Source organism: Anomalospiza imberbis, chromosome 6, assembly GCF_031753505.1.
Source record: "Anomalospiza imberbis isolate Cuckoo-Finch-1a 21T00152 chromosome 6, ASM3175350v1, whole genome shotgun sequence".
Taxonomy (NCBI): domain Eukaryota; kingdom Metazoa; phylum Chordata; class Aves; order Passeriformes; family Viduidae; genus Anomalospiza; species Anomalospiza imberbis.
In genome coordinates, this window is record NC_089686.1 from 26,591,409 (window position 1) to 26,611,383 (window position 19,975).

General features: G+C 34.3%; 1 protein-coding gene across 6 annotated transcripts in view; it reads right to left on the reverse strand.

Annotated features, from left to right (window-relative positions):
- AKAP6 (A-kinase anchoring protein 6) overlaps positions 1–19,975 on the reverse strand; it is a 287,505-nt gene that overhangs the window by 115,815 nt on the left and 151,715 nt on the right. The gene's annotated exons all lie outside the window — the stretch shown is intronic.

Here is a 19,975-nt window from a genome sequence, read left to right on the forward strand (position 1 = left end):
GCATGCATGATGAATAAAGCGTTATCTTTTCCCCTTTCAGACTTTATCTTGGTTTTATTTTGGGGCTTTGTTCTGTTCATTTTTGGGGTTTTTTTCTGTATGATCCATAATCTGAGCAACAAAGTATACAAGGGAATAAATTAATTTCTGCTTAACAACATAAACAGCTTTGTAAAGTAATGTTCTGGATCTATCTTGGTCTGGGATGGGAGAAAACAAGCATATTTTTTCAGACAGTTTTATCTGAGGGTTACTTTTATCAATTACACAGTGTTAGGTTAGGCAACAGAAAAAAAAACAGAGAATTTTCAAAGGTCCCTTTTTATAGCTAGACAGCTTCCTATTCAAATAGCTGCACTCAAGATGAACATTTAAGAAAATAATGACAGACAAATGAACTCAGACCAATTTGTCGTTTTTTTATTTGTACAGTTCTTTTATTCCATTTAAATTAATGTCTGTTTGGCTACTTTTCAACATCCAGCTAACAAACACCTTTAGAGGAATTATTTTTATTATGGGTAATAACCATTCTACCTACCAGAATTCATTCTTTATTTGCAATATCAGTTTTCTGTTCTAAATACAGGCATGCCTGGTATAGGATCTATTGAAAAGTCTCTTTTGACTTATCTGAAATCATAGTATTTTGTGGAAAATGTATATGTAACCCTGGACTCTGGGTATTTTTATGCGATATGTCCCCCTTTAAAAATGATTGCCATTTTGCCATTTACTGAATTGTACTGAGTTCTACTCTGACACAATTATGATGTCAACATACATAATCTATTAGAGATGGAGCTTTTGAAGTTTAAATAAGCAAACAAATAAAACTGTACATTTAGAAATTATGTGTTTAAATACAGAACTTGAAATATTTAAGAATATGTGCCTTCAGAAAATGTCATATTAGGAGAGATTAAAAAAAAAATTAACTCACTGTTTCTTTGGGAATCAACATCTCTGGAAGCTCTCTGTGCCCTTACTTGAATAGGGGAAAAGATTTGGAAGATTAATTAACTAATGCTTCAAAACTAATGTGTGTGAGTTAAAGTGCATTAACACTCATGGACACTCATTCAGGACTAAAGTGGCCTTAATTTCCTGTAGCTTAATCCTTCTCAAAGGAGATAGAGAAAGCCACGGTGACTTCATAGCATCCATATGGGAATTTAATGCTCTTTAGCTTTTGCACAATAACTTCATAAATTTAGTAAGATTTCCTACATGCTCACCATGTAAACAAGCTTTCAAATGCAAACGAAACAGTATCACTGCTGACCATTCCCTGTGGGATCTCTTCTAGCACTCTTTGCTAATTGAAGATAAATTGCACTGTGTTCTACCACGTTTAGGTAGCTACCACTGGTCTAGAAATTGAAGCAGACTGGACTTGCAGAGTCATAGAGAGCAACACAGAGTCAGGACATACGTATCTGATTTTGCTTTGTTTCTGACCTGCTATGTGAACTTCTCAATCATGCTGCCATCTCTTTGCCTCTGATTCTCTAACTATAAAACAGAACTAGATCTTACTTCCTATTCACTTGTTTCTGGTACACATATAATGTATACACTACTGATATAGGTTTCCCACACCATAAATTTTCTCATAGCTTACATGTGTGCCCTGAATAGGGGCTAGAAAAGATGAAATTGCAGGTGCAAGTCTGCAGCGCAGCTGTGATTTTCTACATATGTCTGATCAGCACAATTTAAAACTTTGGTTTACAAATGTAACATGTGATAGCAAGATTAGTTCACAATCCGTACAAATCAAAGTCACAAATTGGAACCAGATATTATGTGACACTAAGCTTTTCAATTACAGTTAAAAATCAATACTTGTGGTCATTTGACTTTTCTGACAATATTGCTCAATAGCACATGTGAGCCTAACAGTGCAATTCATATGAGAGTTGTCAAAAGATGACTCATTCATATAGTCAATGATTTTTAAAGGTGTTTTTTTTTCCAGTCTTTTGGGGATAATATTAGTGCTCTTGTAGAAGTAACTCTACTCAAGCTGATCTTTCAGAAAATTCTCAAAATAAACTAGACAGCATGAAAATTTGCCTTATTTTATTTTCATTGCACACTTTAAACCCGGACAACATGAAATGCACCATATGCCGTGGTACTACCACAGGATAGGCATTATTACTCATTCCAGACTGCTCATACAGCTCCTGTCTCTACCTCTTCTGGGAAAAGTTTCTGAGAGCAGCTGAGCTTTTCCAGGAGAGCTCTGATTGCAGCATCAGTTTGCTTCAGGGAAATAAGTTTTAGGTCTGCCTAGTCTATTCACTCCTGCTGTGTTTTTGTACTTGTAACTTCTCCAGATACATCTTCAGTAACATTCATAACTGAATCATTTGGTGGTGTCATGTATGTTCCCCATTGTTCTACCACCTCTGAAAAACAATATCTATTCATGACAGGTAATGCAGAGCAGCTCTGATTCCAGGAAGTTTAGAGCCCTTTTCCTTGCTTAGATTGGCTGGTCATTAAACAAGAAAACATAGCTATCTTATTTTCTGACCCATTATATTGCTTCTATGCCTTATATTTTTATCATTGCTTTTTCAATTTTTCATCAGATTCAGCTTGCTTCAGATATCTTCCTTCTCCACAAATTCTTTACTCCAGACTACACCATTCCAACAGGCAAATGAGAAAAGACTGTAAATATTCAAACAAACATGAGTATGACCCCTAATTTTTAGCTACCACGATGCACACATGCAGTGTCTACACCTTCTATTGTTGTTTTCCCCCATTTCTCCAAACTCCTACCACCAATTTTTGTTATCCTTAATCATGGTGCGTTTCTACAGACATCACAATTCTGGCAGCCTTTGAGAACTTTCTTAGCTCTACTTATGTTAATCTTTATCTTTAATAAGATCATAACATAGATAATGCATGTGCTAATACTTCAGTGATGAGTACTATAAAGTATTTTTGCTTTTATCTGGCCAGTGCTCCACCTCCCCACCTACTCATCTATTTGTCTTCTATTAAGGTCTCCTTCAAAGAAGAACCCTGTGGATGAAACATCCCAAAGACATTCACTGTTACTGACATTGAAGTTACTCAAGACATAGTAAAAACTAAAAACAACTGTCTTAACCCGTAATTTTTAAACATACATATTACTATGGGATGAAAGGTCCAGAAGAAGTTACATTACACAATGAGGAGAATTTAAAGCATCAACAACAGGAGTAGAAGAGAAAGTGTACAGCTCCTTGAGTAAACATTTGTTTACTAGCAAGTAATGGAGTTTACAATCAAGGAATATATCCACATATTCATCAAAGGAAAACAAACTTTGTCCTAATAAAGAGGTTGGCCAGAGAGTTATGTCTACTAAAGAAAATAGGAGTTTTGAACAGCAAAGTATTAAAACACCCTATATCTTAGAGGATAACACTTCTTTTTTTGTGTGTTTACCATGGAAGTTATCTTGACCTTCATTTATTATTAGTTTTATACTCTGATTACAGTTTGACAGAACAAGCCTATACAATGTGAAATATAATAGTAAATTGATGGTGATCTTCAAATACATCAGAGCTTGCCACACAGGATAAAGTAACGATTTTCTCTGTCTTCTGGGGATAACACAAGAACAACTGTGTATAAACAGCTGTAGGGTAAATTTAGTCAAGAGAATAGGAAAAAGCTTTCAAGTTTGCTAAGCACTGGAAGAAATTGTTTTGGATGTCACAGAATACCCAGCACTGGCTGATTGTAAGAAAACAGACAAACAGCAGAAACAGTTCAGATGCTTTTTAACTTTTTGTGCATTGGGCAGGGCAGAGAACTAAATGACCTTACGGAATGTCTATTAATACTTTTTTCTATGATTTTTTGTAAATGTCATGTACCTATGAATTAGAACAACAAAGACTTACACATCACTTTTTAGAACCTATCTTCTGCCAGTTACAAGGGTAATACATTAGACCACTCCACCAGGTAGCCCCAGGAAAATGCTCTATAATACTGAAGTAGTTCTTTGCACGGAAATATGCACACACCACTTTCCAATTTTTCAAGAGGAGTCAGCAGCTCAGTAGATCACATTGTTATATTGTGTTATGATATATGATGTTTTCATAATGATGTGACATGTCTAAATGACATAAACCTGGCTTCCTACCAAAAATGTAAAGCCCTTTACTTGCTTTTAAAAGAGGAAAACAGCCATAATTAGTTCTCATGGTAAATTTCTCTGCAAGAAAATGGCAGTAGACCTATTTAATACAAAGTACTCCCCAAGTCTGTAACTATTATAAAACAAGTTCAAAGGATTTTAGAAGGAGAAGATGCTTTCATAGAATGGTACAGAACTCCACATGTTGAAACTACAGAAATATATAATCAATAATGGAACTGAAAGTTTAATATTCTCATGAAAGTTTTGGAAACACCGAGAAAATTTCCAAAACCCAGGTCCTTTTTTTCCACTAGTAAGGTCAATTGGCACTTTTCCTCACTGCAAAAATAAAAAAAAAAAAAACCTTTCAGGTAATAATGCAATAAATAACTACTGTTTGACATAATTTGCTTTATCTACTGTGTTAACATAAAAGCGGCAAAAAATCTTTTGGATAGCATATTCTCCTTTGTTGCAAATGCCTTAACCTGAGATTCTTTTCTCCTTACAACTTTATAAGACTGCTAGATCTCTCTCAATGTCATGGGTTTTCATAAATACAATATAGCTTTTGGCTCTGAAATTGTACCTTGAAAAGTTGCCATGACAGCGTGGAGGATTCTGTTCAGCTTGCAATCCTCAGCAGGCTATGCTGCTCCTTTCTTACCCAAGTCTCTTAGCACCTGCCCAGACATGCACTTGGCAATGTGATTAACTCCTAATATACATTAGCCATGGTTTTGCTTATCATTCCTCCATGTGAATGAAGCACTGTTTAGTATTTTGTTCTGGTAGCATGATGGGTTTGATTTTTTATTTTACAGCATGTTACTGTATCCTCAGGTTTGAAAGGCAAGGACAAAAAATTCTGTTGCAAGAGTAGAAGGTGGTATGACAAATGATACTCCTCTGGATCCCTAAGAGTTAATTTTCCAGTGTCACATCTCTTCTCTAGTGCTTCAGCCCTTTAGACGTATCCATTAGCCTACTCCTGAAATGTACTAGAGAAAAATACAACAAAAGAAGCTGGACCAGGAGGACTACTCAGTACTAGCTCAGTCCTTCCATGTAGTAGCTGGTGTTTCAGGTTCCTGGGAGCCCCTGCCAAACCCTGACTCTGGTTCCTGTAGTGTCTGGAAGGATAACAGTAGTACTCTCCTTATGTACTTTCAGTATGAGATTCTCTGTACAACAAACACTGATCTTAGTACGGAACCATAAATTTCAGAAGGAAATCAGTGCTGCTGCCACCACACATCAGGTTTATAAACCAGATCATTTTAGGCACCAGAGGACTGCTTTAACTTAGTAAGTGTTTTGAAATTGCATACAACAATTTTTATGAAAAGAAGTTCGATTCAGATAATATACTGTCTACATTTGCTATGGGTCAAGATGGGATTTTTTCCTGAATCAGCCACCCAGCCCTAATTCTAATAGAATACTTCTGAATAGTTTTATACTAATAACTGCTCTGTAGAGACTCCTGAAATTATAATATATTAAAGACTCATCAGCCTATCAGAAGAACATGTAATTTTATGTTCATTGCTTCTTGGTTCCTGACTATAGAATTTGGATGGTTGCACCTCAATTAAAAGTTGAATCAAAGTTAATATAATTTAAATAAAAACTTCAATAAAAAGTTAAAGTTCTGTTCTTAATAACATTAATACCCTTTAATGACCGCTACGGTCATTACCACTAGATAACTGACCTTCTTGAACCTCTCTTCACATGGAAACCTTTCTCCCAACACAGGCAATTATTTAGCAGTAATGAGTGCTCTGTAAGAGATTATTGTTTAACCAAGTACCTTGACACACTGCTTTTCGCCCGTTATCTCTATTCTTCAACAAATGGTACATTTTTTTCTATTGTAGGCTTTTCAGTTCTGAGTATAGAAGCCTGTGGTCTTATTCTTTCCAATGCAGAAGTTCACCATATAATTGGCAAAATTTCAGATATAATTAAAATCTTGAAAATTAGGGTGCTATGAAATAATGTTTGTGAGCTGCAACTGTGGCCCTGCAAAGCAGAGCAGTTCTGAAGGCAGGTTTGAGATGCCGAGGGATAATGAGGAACAAAAACAAGAAATATTGTTGGGGATGAAAAGACACAGCATGTGGAAAAAGAAGGAAAAAGAATTAATTATAATAGGACAGAAATATTTAGGACCATAATGGAAGCCAAAGGAAAAAAGTGAATGGAAGAACAAATAAAGAAGAGCAAGGAAAACAGGCAAGTCAAATTAAATTTGGAGGCAGAGAACTAAATTTCATAAAGAAAGAAATCTTTTTGGCAGAGTCCTGGAAGCATTAAATGTTAAAGGATGTTACTGTAAAAGTGTGAATTACTGGTTCAATGAGCTCAACACAGGCCTGGAAGACGAAACTGTCGCATTCTAATTCCAGCTGACCTAAAAACTTACACTGTAGCTGTGGGGAAAGCTCTTCCCCCTTTTTGCCTTGGTTCCTTTCTCTGTGAAAATTACCTTTTTTCAAAAGGAATTATGATATTTACATATGCTGTGCTTCATAAATACTAAGTGTTAATAGTTACTAATGCCATTAATCATGGCCTCTTCCTCAGTTTTTAATATAAGATTCATGAAACACCTTCCAATTCAAATTCTCAGGCTGAAGTATCTCAAGTATTTTGCACAAATTCACCTAGAAATATCTTATTCCTTTTTCCTAAAACAAATCTTGCCTAACCAATTTAAGAGAGTGAGCATCTTCTCATTGGTTTATTTTGAATATTCTGACCACTCTTGTACCTCTTCACATGAATAGTGTTATGGTCAGATTGTGGAATATAGCCTGAAGAACTTAGTAGAAATACCAGTGTGCTATATTTAGAGATAAGATAGAAAATGTCAGCTGTTTAAAGACAGCATGGCACAATTGTACATTATTTCCTCTATTTTGGTCCAAAACACAAGAAAAATAGTAAGTCCATATAATGCCTTAACCCAGTATGCAGAAAAGAAAAGCCTAAATGAGGCCTTTGCTTATTTAAAAGCAGTAAATATCTTTTCATGTCCTGGATGAATTCCCATCTGCTCACTGTCTTTAGAAAAAAGGCCTCTAAAACTGAAAGGGGGGGGAACCATTTTCCTATTGCCAATACTCCTGCTATTTAAAAGAAAACAGAGTAGAAATTTCTCCAAATTATTTTTTCACATTAATATTCCGTCTCCTAAAGCCTCAGCTTTTTTCATAGAATAAGTGTTACATTGATTGAGGTTCCTCTGTATTTTCTGAATAAGGGGAAAACAGAGAACAACAGGAAGAGGGCTTTCAAAGCAAACAGCTTATGACTTGCCTTCTATCTTAAATTACTTAAGCTAGGTTTTTTATTAATGATAATACCACAGAAAAGTATAACATTCTATTCAGTTCTGGAAAATACTACAGGTAGGACTGCAATGTATAGAGCCTAGTCAGCTAGACAGTTTACTACAATGGAAGAAAATGGAGCAAGAAGGATTTTTTTATAAGTATAAAATATATTGTTCTTCCAGGCTGTAGTGAAATAGTTTCTATTTAATTGCAGAGAAATCCTAAGAAGGTTACAGCAGTGAAACATTAAAATTCTAAGGGCAACTAATAACATTAAAACTTTATAGCCCCAGATAGAATAATTTAGACAAAAACAACATGAACATATGTTTTGTGTAATAATAACAAACATTTATAGCTGTCAAGAGAGAAAAACACAGGTTTATGCACACCTTAATGGCGTGCATGGGTGAGCATGAGTATATTTAAAACATAATATATTACAAAATTGACAGCAGGCATGACTCTTCTGGGTACTATGTTAAATCAATGAATAAATTACCAAAAGTGTGTTGTGGCTGTTTGGATGTGTAATTGAGCTTAACGTATGTAGTGTTATTTCAAAAGAAACTGTTCAAGGAGTTTCTAGACCAATCCACTATGCATCTTTACTAAGCTGTTTACAAATAACAATAAATGAAACTGTCTCACAGTAGGAAGGAAGTTTAGTTATATGCATTACACAAATGGGAGAAAAGTTAATTTTAATATGTTTTTTGGGAATTAAAATCTAACTTATTATAATATTCCTAGGATTCACTGAATTGGAAATCAACATTTTTCATGTTTAATTATAGATTTATTTTAATTAGCTGATACTTTACAAACAAAAGCCTTTGTAGCTATACATGTCAGGCATGAGTCTACTGAGATAAATATGGATGCTTCATACAGTACCTATACTGAAGAGTAAGAATCGATGCCCAAATACATGAACTAGCAAAAAGATGAACTTAAATTTATTCTGTTTATTTCCTTAATACATTTCCTGTCCAATGTCTAAAAGCATTTTGTTACATCAGAAAAGTTTGAACTTTTACACCTTATTGTTCTTGACTAATTAATATCAAAAAACCCCAGATTTGCAAACAAACCCATTAATTGTCATATTTAGAAGAAATTGAGCACATACATCTATTCCTTTTTTCAGGGCATTTTCATCTTACTGCACACAGAATTTTTAAAAGATAAATTTACCCTATTTTTTGCATCTATCTTTATATTTTGCAGTTCTAGTAGTATTTGGCTGTTATCCAATGCTCTAACTGCTTGCCCCTCAAATCTAAAATAGGAAGGGCAGACTGTACAAAGTAATACAAGTACTCAATAACCCTGTAGTCTCCAGGAAAATGTGCCAAATCAACAGCAAGGATAGAAAAGACAAGCTGACCTAACCTCAGACACCTTCTTCTTGTCTCCTTCCTCCAAACTGAAATGATAATCCTTGAATGCAAGCAATACTAAATGCACCATTCTAAACTTCAATGGTGTATCATAGCTTTAAGTAAAAGTATTTCAGAACACATGGTGCTGAGCTCTTAATCAGATCTGAACTTTTTCCTTTGCAATTTTCTTTCTGTTTTTTCAAGATTTTTCTTCATTTTGTAAGGGATGATGTAGACTGTCAGCATCAACCATACTTGTGATTTTCTTAGGGCTCATAAAATCAAGGATTAAGGCATTCTGTGCTAAACGCCTGTCTTCTTTCTACAACATGACTGCAAAGAGGAAAAATAGGATGAAGAAATGAAGTGTACATGCCCAGATGAGCTATTCTTTCTCTCTGGTGTGATGATGGTTCATAAAGCATGCTATGGAGTGATTATAAAAGAATATGGCATACCACCTGTCCTCTGGTCAGAAAACCCATTTTGCATTTAAAGCCATCTTAGGGTAACTGTAATTAACATTTACAGCAGCCCATGAGATATGGCAAAGCACACTACTACCACACATAGTTGCAGTTACTTTCAGGTGTTTAAGGAACAAGTTTAAATTGCTAAATGTGATGCAGTCCCCATTATATCTCCCACATTAGTTACACTACTTTGGGTAAGTATTATTATCAATAAATGAGCATCTTAAAGCATCAGAGATACTTTAAGAAAGGCTTAATTAAAAATCCAGGTAAAATACTAAAACAAAAGAAAAAACACACAAAAAAACCCAAAAAATAAAACAAAACAGTATTACCCAAAAGTTACTAGACCTGACATACAAATGTACATATACTTTAACATAAGCGTCTGGCAGGCTTTTTAATGTTAGTCTATATTTCACCAAATGCTCTACTGAATTATTTTTTCCCCACACAATGTAAATACACATCAAGAAGTCAGGTCACACATATATTCTCAGCACCGTATTCTGTTGTCTTCTAATAGATTGGCTTAAAAAACTAGCAAAATCTGTAACATCACTTTGCATTTAAAGATTAAATGTAGTCAGGTATACTATGCCACAAGACATTTAAGAATAAATCAGTTTGAAAATGCAGGATGTCCAAGTAGATTTTTCCTTCAAACATTGTTTCACCTGATTTCTCTTTTGTGACTACCCTAGTGAAGAACAGATGCTTAAAGTACACAGCTGAGACTAGAACTGAAAGATACTACAAGTTAAATCACTGCTAGAAGATGTTCTGAAAGACTAAAATCATAAGTGTATTGGAAAAAAACAAAGGAAAATGCCACCAAATCATGCTGAGTATAGAAGTAATTAAAATAATTTTAAAAGAATAAAAGCATGAAGACGATAAATTTTACCTTTATCTCATGGTATCTTTGCTCACATCAATGTTTCTTTTGTTCTCTATTACACATTTAATCACTCTTGGACATCAACCATAACAGCAAAAACTCAAATACCCAACTGATAATTAAGCACAGTAATATTTATAAGAAGTTAGTTTATTCTGTAGATAGGAGCATTAATTTAATGCACAAATACAATGAAAGTAAAATTTCTTTTTAAAGATCAGAGGAGTGCCATGCCAGTCACTCTTTAATGGAATAAAGCAGTAATTTTTGTTTTCAGACCAATAATATAATAAAATGGCAAAGTTAGAATGCTATTAACAGAAGCAACAATCTTTAGAGATGACAATTGACAACAGCATCCCTATTGAGCTGTCCTATTTAAAGTACAAGATTTCTATGAGTCTATATCAAAAGGGAAAAAATAGATTTGCAAACATGATTTTTTTTTCAAAAGCAAAACAGTTTGGCACAAAAAGAAAAGAAAAAAGCATCTCAGTACAGAAGACGATCTTAGTTTACACCACTAAATCCTGCACTACCAGAGGTAATTAGGATGAGAAGCATGAGTTGATATTGCATTGCTACTGCCAGAGCTAGGAAAAAATAGACTAGTAGAGATAGAAGATGATAACCTTGCAAGTCCAACACCTAGATCTCATGCCACATCATCTGATCAAGCCAAAATATTTACCATTGTGATGACTGGTAAACAACAAATGGGTAGAAGACACATTCAAGATTTACCATTTGATCTGACCAGCACCATGTTTGTCAGAAGTCAGACACGATGCCTGTGGAGCGCCAGAGTTTCCGTCCCCCTGCACTGCCAGCAGTGAGCTCTGGGAGAGAGTCTCCCCACACACTCCTGTCCTATATTTCACTTGTGATCCTGCTGAAATCCTGAACTGTTTTGAGGAGCAACAGATGGTATGAAGGGAGAGGGAGCAGGAATAAGATATGAGAAACTGAACTGAAAAGATCTGAATTTCAATTAATTTGTTTTGTTAGTGATCACAGTCTTTAAATTCAACCACAAACTTGTTTTACCAAGAGATTTTTAGTCAGCTAGGATTCCTTATTTTCACTTGCTTATTTATTAACTTATTTTAGTGTGTTCCATCAGCTTCTGATCTCAAACTCAAAAATAAATTTTAAAAAAGTTCTCTTTCTGCTGTGCTCTAAAATCTTGAACGAGCTCATGGGATTCTCATATGAACTGAGAATATGGGTATTCTCAGTTCAAGTCAGAGAGAAAAAGAGAGGTTTCTAACCAGGCTGGGCCTGGGAGAGAACTGGAAAGGAAGCTAAATAATTCTCTATCTCTCTTGTTGTTCACATTGTTTATAGATATATTCTGCCACCATGAGTCATTCAGAGCGCACCAATGGTGTGAGATGTTTTATTTTAAGACCAATGAAATTGGTCTGCACGATGTTCTCTATAAATAGAGCAGTTCATTTGAAATAAATCAGTTTTCTTCTCGCCTTCTAACTGGAGTCCTTCTGTTCCCGTCCTGCCTCAACAGCGGCATCTGAACACTTATAGAGAAGTAGAAAAGTAATAGCTCTGACAGGCTATCCCAGAAATTTCTGCTTTAGACTGGGAGATGTTGACTTTTGAGTAAAATAAATCTGTATTTGTGTGTGCATGTTACTAAAAGTTATTAAATGTCTATTTTTCTAGAAATCTGAGAAGCACATGAAACAACAGGCAGATATGAATAGGTGAAAGCTTCCACCAATATTCAATTCTGAAAATATTTTCTATAAAAAATAAAAGAACAAAAATGCAACTATGTGATTGTGTAGAGACAGCAGAATGGACAAATACTGGCAAAATGGAAAATCAAGGCTCTTGATTGGTTAATACTTTGTTTATATGTCACTTAAGGAAATGTGTTCATGTGAACATTTTATATTTTCAAATTCAGGCCAAACCCAAATGGAATTTTTTGCCTAAATAAAACTTGTCAGAGTTGGTCCACTTACACAGGGAAAGTAAAAACAGCCTAACATACTTTCAGAATTCCAGGTAATAATGTTCAAATTCAAATAGCTTGATGATAAAATAAGCCCCTTGGGCATATGCTGGTTTAAATATCTATTCTCATCAAGTTCTTAGTCTGCACATGTTCTCAGAGGAGAGATTTAGATTTAAAATATCTTTCAAACTGAACTTGATCTATGTTTTAATAGAAAGTAGCCCTTCCCATTCCTGAAGTAAGAAGTCATAATTTCTTTGCTAACTATGCAAGCATAACTGCTTCTACTAACAGAGATGGATATTAACAAGGCAATAGCTGCTAAAAGTAATCAATATAAAATATTTAGAATCACCAAGGTGTAAAAATTGTAGAAGCATATTGTAAGTACCACAGATACCTCAGAGTACTTGTTCACATCTTCAATTCAAATATGACTTTTGTTATTTTTGCAGTAAATTTTATAATATGCTGGTTTTAAAAGTACCTATGTTTCATAACAGGATTGAATATTGTGCTTAATAGTAGATACAATTTAGCTGCAAAAAAATATGATTTTTAAAGTGTGGCTCTCTCAATTTTAAACCTGGTAGTGAGCTAAATAAATCACAGATAAGATTACTGTCAGATTCAATGAAAAAAAAATGAGGACCTTCACTACTTTTTAGAAATTTGGCTTGTTAAAAATTATTAAAATTATTTTAGATGCTAAGGAAACAATACTGTCATATAGAACTTGCAGGAGATTGATGGATATATGAGAAAACAATCTTTCTGAGCTAAAATGGAACCCAGATTTGCTTGACATCATTACTTGAAAAACTAGAAAAATATTTAGTTAACTTGTGATATAGAGAAGTTTTACCAGGCCTCATGTAACCTGAAAGATGAGGTTTAGGATGGAGCTGTTATGCATTTGTCTTGTCTTATTGCAGTCCAAAGAATGACTGCTTAGATTTTTTCATTCTTCTATGAAAGGAAGTTCTAAATTAAACAAAAAATCATTCCTCCTGCCCACTAAAAAGCATACAATTAGGAAATCAAGAGAAAGAACTTCCAATAAACAAGAATGAATCTACCACATGGAACTTGACAACACATCTAAGGCCAGTTTTTTTGTGCACCTTTGATGCTTTTGATTCAATTGTTCTGGGAAAAAAACTATGACTATTTGAACAAAAGAAACATTTTCAAAATAGAGCTTTTGTAGATATGTAACACTTAAAATCTATCAACTGAAAATGACTTCCAAAAGCAGTAGTCTAGTGTTACCTTTACAAGCCCAACTGCATAATCATGCACCTTTGCCAGGCATTATCACGCAACAAAAATTTAGTTATTATTGAAACATTTTACCCTCAAAACATTGAGTTAGATTCATCCCAGGTGGCCTCAGTAATACAGACTGTGACCTTCCAGCCAATTGGCAGGAAGGCATTTGGGGAGAACCTGCAACCTCTTTCCCTATGAAGTAGCCAACCACCACCACAATCCACAATGGGCTCACAGAGGCAAAAGAGAAGGCTACCTATGACATAATTTGATTTACAACTTTTCCTGGAAGATCTCGGCTGTGTAAATCCTTATGAACATCCATATGAAATGCAACATTCTCCCTCTGGAAAAGGAACAATAGTTTTGACCCCTGCTTCTCTCAGGTGTTGAGGAGTAAGCCCTTGTAAAAGAGCTGGCCAAGGTTCAGGTTGCTTATGCCTATGCTTGGTAAAAAGGCTGTGGTCTAATGACACAAAAATTCATATTTTATTAGCTTGGAAATGTAAAATCACCCAAAAATTACTAGCTCAGTTAAAGTATTTTAATAAAGCAAGAACTTGTTCAGCTACATAATTCCTTTACTCAAGGATAGATATAAAATACAAGACAGAAGAATCGTGGCAGTCTTATGAATATTATTCTGTATGAAACATCAATTTAAGACTATATACGTTTAGATGCTTAAATGAAACATCCTGTACGTGAGAGATTACCTGATTACTTTGGCTTTGGCTGGGTTTTTGAAAGCTTCTGCTTAGTTGAAGAAAATTTTGCTTCAAAATATGATGAGACACATTATTGTCAAGGCCCTGGTTTTGCCAATGAAAATCCCTGTACCAGAAAGGTACTAAACAGTACAAAAACTCTGTTTTCTTTCTATCTGTACTTAAATTATCACACAAAATATTTCAGCTAATTCTGAGTCTGACACAGTACTACAGTCAACAAAGTTTTTCATCTCAGTTGCCACAGTCACATCTTTTATACCCTTCAGTAGATCCCTTTCTTCTTGTTTCTTCAACAAAGACTCACTACAAGTCAGTCCCATTCAATAATCCATATTAAGACTCTCCTTTTGGCAATGCTAGTTTCTGCTTCTAAATTTATTTTAAACCATCTTTCTCTTTCCTTTTATTCCTCCACTCTAAAATGGAGTGTAGAATTATGGTGTCATCTTTCAAACCCTTCCTGAAGATACTTTTGGTTATAATGATAGCTATATCTGTGCACAATCTAGATGATGTCTGTAACATCAAAATTACATAACTTATAAAGCAAGGTATTAAAAACTAGAAAACACAGGAATTTGAAGTGTCTAACTGTGCTAAAAGACACGAATTTTCCTTCCTCTTGCTTCCTTTTTATGTTCTTTTCATTGTTACATCACCATAGCTTGTTTTGATTAGCTTGGAAATTCTTAATGAATGTTTTCAATCATTTATTTGGATAATAATGAATATCAAAAGAACTCAGTCATGTTTCACATGCTCCAGTAAAAGCACTAAAAGACAGGCTTATTCCTCACAAAACCAAAATTATGCCTATTGATTTACAGAAGGATTTTGTAAATACCACTACCCTTTTCATCTCATTGGCCAACTCATACATGGTTCAAATCCCCACCAAAGAAGCTGACAGATCAAGACTTCTGTAATTTCATATACTTAAATACCTAAAGCCAAGCAAAATTATAACTGCAATTAATTTTTTCTAGAACGGCAGAATTAACAGCATTATTTGTACTTAAGACTGAGATGACAGTATCTTTAGTCTAGGCTTCCAAAGTTTCCAAAGATTCAGAATTGAAATGTCACATGAATGCTTTTACACTGTTCAGATGTTAGGCACAATAGTAGTATTTATGTATCGATAGCATTTTAAATATTCAACAATATAAGACTACGCCTCAGTGGCAACATATCAGAGCCTTCTGTTCTAATAGGGAAAGCACTTCCCTATTACCATCTTTGAAGTAGTCAGTGGTGAACTGCAGACTTGCTGTAATACTCTTCAGCACAGAAATACATCGCAGGATATTATAAAGCATTGTTTTCACCAGTAAAAGGTAACAATTGTTTAACTGTGCCCAAGACTATCCAGTTGTTCTGAACAGAAGAGACTAACACATTCAGCTGAAACTGCAAAGAATTAAGGTAGCAGATGGTAATTACTGATACTGGAAGTAAGCCTGGGTAAAGGTGGTTAGAACTTCAGTTTAATGTCTCATCTATGAGGTGTTGCACTCATGAAATAAAACTCTCTCGTATTTAGATGGGAATGTGGTTCATTATGGACACATTAGAGGAAAAAATTACTTCTTCTAAAGCACAAATATAAACTTTTCTTGTACATTTCTATTCCAAAAAAAGACTTGATTAAGCCATGAGATGATAGACCAGAATGGCATGTGTATCACCAGATGAAAAGCCCTCTCCATATGTCTGTACATCAGAGATGAAAGTCTTATTTCCATTTCATTTTTTTTCAAATTATTACTGTATAAGTAATGGATATTTATTTGACATTTTATTTCACAGTATTACAAACATGAGACACAGGATTTAATCCGGATTTAATCCACAAGCCTGATCCTGAGTTTTTGCATGTAGAAAAATAGAGAAAGAGAGACTGTAAGTTAAATAAACAAATCCAGTTTAAGATGCAAAGTTTTAAAATTCTGCTGCAATCTAAGTAAGTCCAGCAATATAAGTAAAATGATCTCTCCAGCATAGGTTATTCCTGCCCACCCACTAAAAGCAAGTGAAGGAGAAGTGAATGAAGGCCAGTTACATATTCCATTTGACAACTTCAAAGCACTACCCACTACAATAATATATGCAATACTCCAATTGCATATATTGGTCACCAGTTTTCAAAGTGGTTATGTAAGTAAAAATATTAGATTCTGAAATCATGGTCTCTGTTTTCAGTTGATAATATTAAATCTGTCTCAGTAATAAACTTTCCCTGTTTTAAAACAGTGAAAGACATTAGAAAAAAATACTGGTATGTTGCTTTTAATATTACAGCCCATGCATCACACTCATGAAATACAGAATTGATAAAAGACACTGAGGAAAAGAAAATTATCTACTCACAAATATGATATTTCTCTGCACTAATCACAAAGATGCCAAAACACTTCATTTGTATATCCCTTTTACATCAAAGTATTAATCTAAATGTGGTAGTCATAGCAGCCCAATTAGATGGCCAGGACAAGTTATAAGTCTGAAGTAAAAAAGAAAAGACTGTTACCATTCTCCAAACTTTGCTCTGACGTGTTGTCCATTTCACAAATTTGTCTTCGTATGAAAAGACTGAGCAAGATATAATTGTTCTGAGCTGTGGTGTTTAGTCCACCAACTAGGTCTGAGACCAGTGTCATTATAAAATTCTCTGTGAAGCAACTTTCCCAGAATCCCAAACAGTGATCGATACTAAACAGCTTCACCAAGTTTTCAATTTTTAAATGAAAATAATTTTTCTGTGTACTGAAGACTGTTTGTTTAGAATGATTGTAAAAGCTGTAAAATTATATGCAACTAAGTGGGAAATGATCCTGGAAACATGTGATGTTTAATTACATATCAAGAAGAAATTACACAGGTTTTCTTTTTCCCTTTATACAAAGGTTTGTTCAACCACTTCAAATTCTGTTCCTGAGCCACCTACTATTTCTGTGTCTTTTGGTTTATTTTCTTAAATGTGGTTTTTTTACCTCTTCCTCCATATAGGATATTCTTCAAATCCTGACTGCTTCTGTCATTAACCCACTGACATTTTACAGTTAACACATTCTTCCCAAGATTGTTTTTTACCTGGAACTGAGTCAGATTTCAATGTTCTGTGTATTAAGTCCAGTGTCTTAACCAGTTACATGCTTAATTTTCTGAAGTTGGAATGGGAAACAAGAAGTGGTTTTCAGTAATAAAGCAATTATTCTGGAAATAAACATGTCCAGAAGTACAAACTGTGTGTGCGTATGTATATATATTTTTTTGGGTTTTTTTGTTTGGTTTTTTTTTTTAACAGAGTATACCATTATTCTTTTGACCTACCAGCCTTTAAATCCTGATGTTATATTCTGAACTGTTACCAAAACAACCCACATAACTTAATTCAAACATTTACTTGCAGAACAAAGATATCCAGATCTCAAAAATCATAGTAATGAACTAACTGTACAAATGCATGCTGGGAGCAGAACATGAAAGTGACATTAAGAATATTATTCCATACAATGTTCAGTGAAGGAGAATGTGTACAATGGATAAATGCTATTAAGACTTGTATGCTTTTAAAGGACATCAGTTACAAGACAAATTTACAGGTTCTTCAGAAAGCAATGATCTTTTCCAGCAAACTATGAATCAAATAGATCAGGGTAATATTTGGGTATTTACACTCACGGCCACTAGATATGAAAGCAAATCATGTTGTTTTTCAATACCACTCTTTACTGTTTATTTAAAGCAATACTGTTCCAGTAGTCCTTTTGTGATGGAGAAGTGACCTGATTTAAGAGATCACTTACAAAACAAGTGGTCTCAGACATCTTCAGAAGGTAAAAAATTGAAAAATACACACATATATTAAATCATTCCTCCTATTTTTCAGATATTTTGAATATAATTTTGATTTCCATCAAAAGGAAACATATACTGTAGCTAAGCGCCTCAAGATTCAGAAGGACAGTCATGTATTTTACGTCTCATGTACTACTTATATTGTTAGACCAGTACTTGTTGGAATGTGTCGTTTTTAAAGGCTTCTCAATGGAGTAAGAAGGCAAAACTCTATATCCTTCAATTTAAACTGAATACAGTCATCAATCCTTCCTTTATAAAAATGACTGGAAAAGAGTTTTAGTAAATACTTAGAGACTTCACTATTTTCCTAAGATTTTATGGAGGACGAAATGTATTAGAAGAGCTTAGATATCAGAAATTTTTAAATAAATTCTAAATCTTCTATGGCAATCACTCTAAGCCACTATGAAACTTACATACAAAAAAAGAGAAAAATTTCCGAAGCAAAATCTGAATTCTTACTACAAATGTTGACAAAATGTTTCTAGAGTTCAGAACATCCCTTTCCCCCTCTCACTCTTCACTTTTCTCATTAAAGATGCCACAGTGCTATGAAAACATGTTTTAAAAAGTCCTAAGGGAAAAGTTTCCTAGGGTCTTTGAAATTCCTCCTTTTCCTATTTCTTTACAGATTTCTAACACCAACACTGTTCCTGTAGTGTCTCAAAAAAGGCAAAAATAAAAATACCCTCTAGGTATAATATTTCGATTTTTTATTACACTTCTTAGGCTCTTTTTGGTTTTTGAAACAAATACAAACTGAAATGTGCAGTTATATTATTAATTCTATTTTAGTTTTAGTTAATCTTTTAGTGTGAAGAAATAGATGGTATTCAACCGTTTTACTGCACATACTTACAAGAATCACTGAAATAACCTGCAAATATTTTTAGTTTGATCTCTTTTTTCAGTCTACTTCTTCTAAAATTTACCTGTAAGCACAAACAAACAAACAAACCAAGCCAAACCAAATAAACAAAAAAAGCATTTCTTCAGTTTCCTATCTCTATGATAAAAAACACAGCGCAAGGACCTATCCCCTATCGATATAAGAAATTTACTGCAATATAAACCATGCCTCCATTTCTCCCTTTTCAAGCAAATATTTGAATATAATCATTCTAAGCTAGGGATTCCTCAATTTTCATTACAAACATCCAGCTGGATTTTAGAATACTTGTTACATGATAATTTTGATTGAGCTGTTAAATGTTTGGCCACATTGACTTAGATGAGTCAAATGTTCCGAGATATGGGATCATATTACCGGCAGGCTAAAAACAGCTTTGGGCTAGTCTGTTTAGTTTAACAGATCCCATTACAAAATCAAGTCTTGCTCCACCACCTACTTCCTAAAGGAGGAGCTCTATGGCTTAGAAGCACTTTCAATCATGCAAGTGATGAGGGATATCAGTTCAAATTCTGTCTCCTGTCTCTTCAAATTCTGTCTTCCTGTATTTTTGTTTCATTTTTCTCCTTGATTCTTCCTCCATCTCTAAGACCATTCTTGCTATGAAGAATTTATAGTAAGAAATCAGCAGAACTTTTAATATAATCATAGCCAAGAGTCACTCTCCAAATTACTCTCTTGGAAGCACTTAGCACCAATGCTAAGAATTGTCTAGCATCAGAACCATAAAATCCACTCAGCACAACCATCTCTGATGTTTCCAGAAAAGAGGCCATGAATTTTTCTAAACATTTCAGCCAGATTTGTGTTAAGATACTGAGTTACTGGATTGTTCTCCTGCATGCTCTTCACTTAAGAAACAACTCTGCTTATGACTGATGGTGATGGAAGGTCATGGACCCTAAACCATTGTGTGCAGTATCCCTACACTGCTTGCATCAATTTG